We start from the raw sequence: 2,788 nt of genomic DNA, 5'->3' as shown, positions 1-2,788 counted from the left end.
AAGAGTGGAGGAGGAGACAGAGAGGGGACAAAAACGTCACAGGAGTCTGAAAGATAAATTGTTTGCTTCATTTCAGTTAGTTCAGGCACATCTCACATCAGGTGTGCAGTTTAGCCTCATTAGTAACTACAGTGTGATTGATCCATTTGACTATCATCTATTCCACACAAGAGCTGGAGTGAAAGTTTCTCTCCTCTGCCTAAAAGTAGCCTGCCTATAGACAATAACTGTTGTATTACTTTATCAGCTGGCCCTTGGAAAACCACAGACTCTTTGCATTTGTATATGTGGCTTTAGCTGGTGCATGCTCACTTTTCAACCCACTCTTCATAACCATGCTCAGGCTTAAAAGAGACCACTTCACATGTGTAAAATTAACACCTGTGGGCTGCAAAAAGGCCCCACTATGCTACACAGCAGCAGGATCAAGGCAAACAAGGGGCTATACTTATGAGGGCTGTACTTAAAAACACTTGATACTGTCATCGCAGCCGGTGCTGGGGTTAGATGTTGTCGCTGCGCTCTCACTTCTATACATCTCCCTGGGGATGCTGTGTAAGTGGGATGAGAGGAGAACAGAGAGCTGGTAATGGATATAGAGAGTAGCATGGAGAGGCTGGTTGAAGACTGCATGTGGACTAGAAAACTCAACTTTACCAGCAACACATTGGGAAACAGTCCTCCTAAAAACAGATGCTAAATACTCTATACTTGATAGCCCCCCTCCTTCAGCATGCCTCTGCACAGTGCATTTATATTATTAATGGACCAATATATTGGCAAACAATTGCTATCAGAAAATATCAGCTTTAAAAAGCAATGCTGGTATTGGTCTGAAAAAAATTTCAAAGGCAAAATCAGTGGGAAAATCAGTGGGAAAAAAGTGTATATACAAAAATAATCCCTCTCTATCATCACTTATGACCCTCTAGAAGGGTTTGTTGATGTGTCTATCTGCAGTGACCCGGCCCTCTGCCTGGGTTTTCTTGTTTTGCCGAGCTCAGAACTCTTCTGGTTGCCTGCCTTTGGGCAGTGGGTGTGTAGCTCCCAGCCAATAACATCCAATAGGAAACTACAAAAATTGCAGATGCGAACTGCGGAAAAGGAAAAGGAAATCTAGTGAGGCGAAACTGGGGTTGGCTGAGAGGATGAGGATGAACAGCGACGCAGTATTGGCCGGTTTTCTGTTGGACTGGTAGGTGCCAGCCAAATTTTGGGTTGTCCTGTCATTCCGTCACCATCCTATGAAACGAAAACTTCCTGCTGGGGTGGATGAGCCAACTTTGAATGTTGTGTTTACAAACCGCAGCTGACCAATCCTACTCATTCTGCCTTTCATTAGCTCAAGACAGGCATGACAGAAAAGATTAACCTGTTTTGCACCAGAATTTGTATTCCAGTTCTTACACAAAATCATATTTGTATCATCTTTTATGGGTGGGAAGATATCAGACATCAATACTGGCCTGAAAAAACAAACAAAAAAACTCCAAAACAAAACATGTAATTTCATCCCTGATTTATATGGTACAGTAATAAACTGCTTACACCTCATCAACAGTCTTTACCACCCATGCATGGTAGGCTCTGTTGTCAGGGAAACAGAGTGGTCCTAAAAAACTGCCCAGCAGTGCTGGGGTCGGCTGACCCACGGAGGGGATTTGACCCTCTAAACAGCGCGAGATGCATCCCTGTGAACCCTGGACAAAACAGCAGGTCCTCCTCTGTGATTAAGACCTGAAAGGTGGAGTGAGGAAAGAGAAGCTCTACGCTTTTTAACAGAGGTCAGGAAAGCCAGAGAGGTTCAGAGGTCGATGAACATAACCAGCGTGACCATCTGAGGGTTTTGTTTGGGTTTTTCAGACACCTGTTAAAGGTAAAGACTTAAACTGTTAAACCATGTAATAACACTGTTCAGGCTTTTCCTTCAGCGCACATACTTGAGCTTTAAGCTTCAACGCAGAGCAGATTTTCTCTAGGTCTAAGTTTATATAGCGAGCGGCGAGAGTTAGATGGCTTTGGGTTTATCCAAGGCTGCAGTTAAAGTACAGGACCACAGGCGTAAAGCTGTCAACATGTGGACGCGGCCGTGGAACACAGCCCTGCTTGTCCCCACAGCAACTTTATAGGAATGTTTAATGCCCCCCCACCTAAACATTTCTGTACTCTGTATCATATTTTCCCCCTGCCAAGCTGTTTAATATGCAGGCTGCAATTTCCCCCCACATTCCAGCAGATAAATCACCACTCAGGAACTTCCTAGAACAAAGCCGTTAAGACTTGTTGGGAAATCTCCCTTCATCTAAGCTCTCGCCCAGATGCCCAACTATGAGTGACATTTTAAGTCTTACCGACTGATATCAGTTTACCCACTGGAAGATTTTTGCACTGTTGATGCAAGACACTTAAATTGCCTGTGTTTGTGTGTGTGAGTGTGTGAGTGTGTGTGTTTCTTTTCCACCTCTTTGAAGTGTACAAGATGGGGCGGGTCACCCTGTCTCCATGACAATGATGAGTCTTTGATGTGTGATTAAAGGAGTGATGTACACCTTTATGTAATCATCTCTCGCACTTTCCAGCCCACACCACCCCACAATACATCACTTGTGAGAGGGGATCATAATTTCAAAACACACAGTTATTATTATCCCATCCCACCCCTGCTTTTCCATGATCACTTGGAGCCCTCCTTCCAGGTTGGTAATTGAGGTTTGAGTCTATCTAGGATTAGTATTGAAAAACTTACCACTACAAATCAGGCTTTAATTGAACTATATGGGTCACCTGA

The sequence above is a fragment of the Myripristis murdjan genome, chromosome 8, assembly GCF_902150065.1.
Source record: "Myripristis murdjan chromosome 8, fMyrMur1.1, whole genome shotgun sequence".
Taxonomy (NCBI): Eukaryota; Metazoa; Chordata; class Actinopteri; order Holocentriformes; family Holocentridae; genus Myripristis; species Myripristis murdjan.
Note: the sequence above shows the minus strand (reverse complement) of the source record.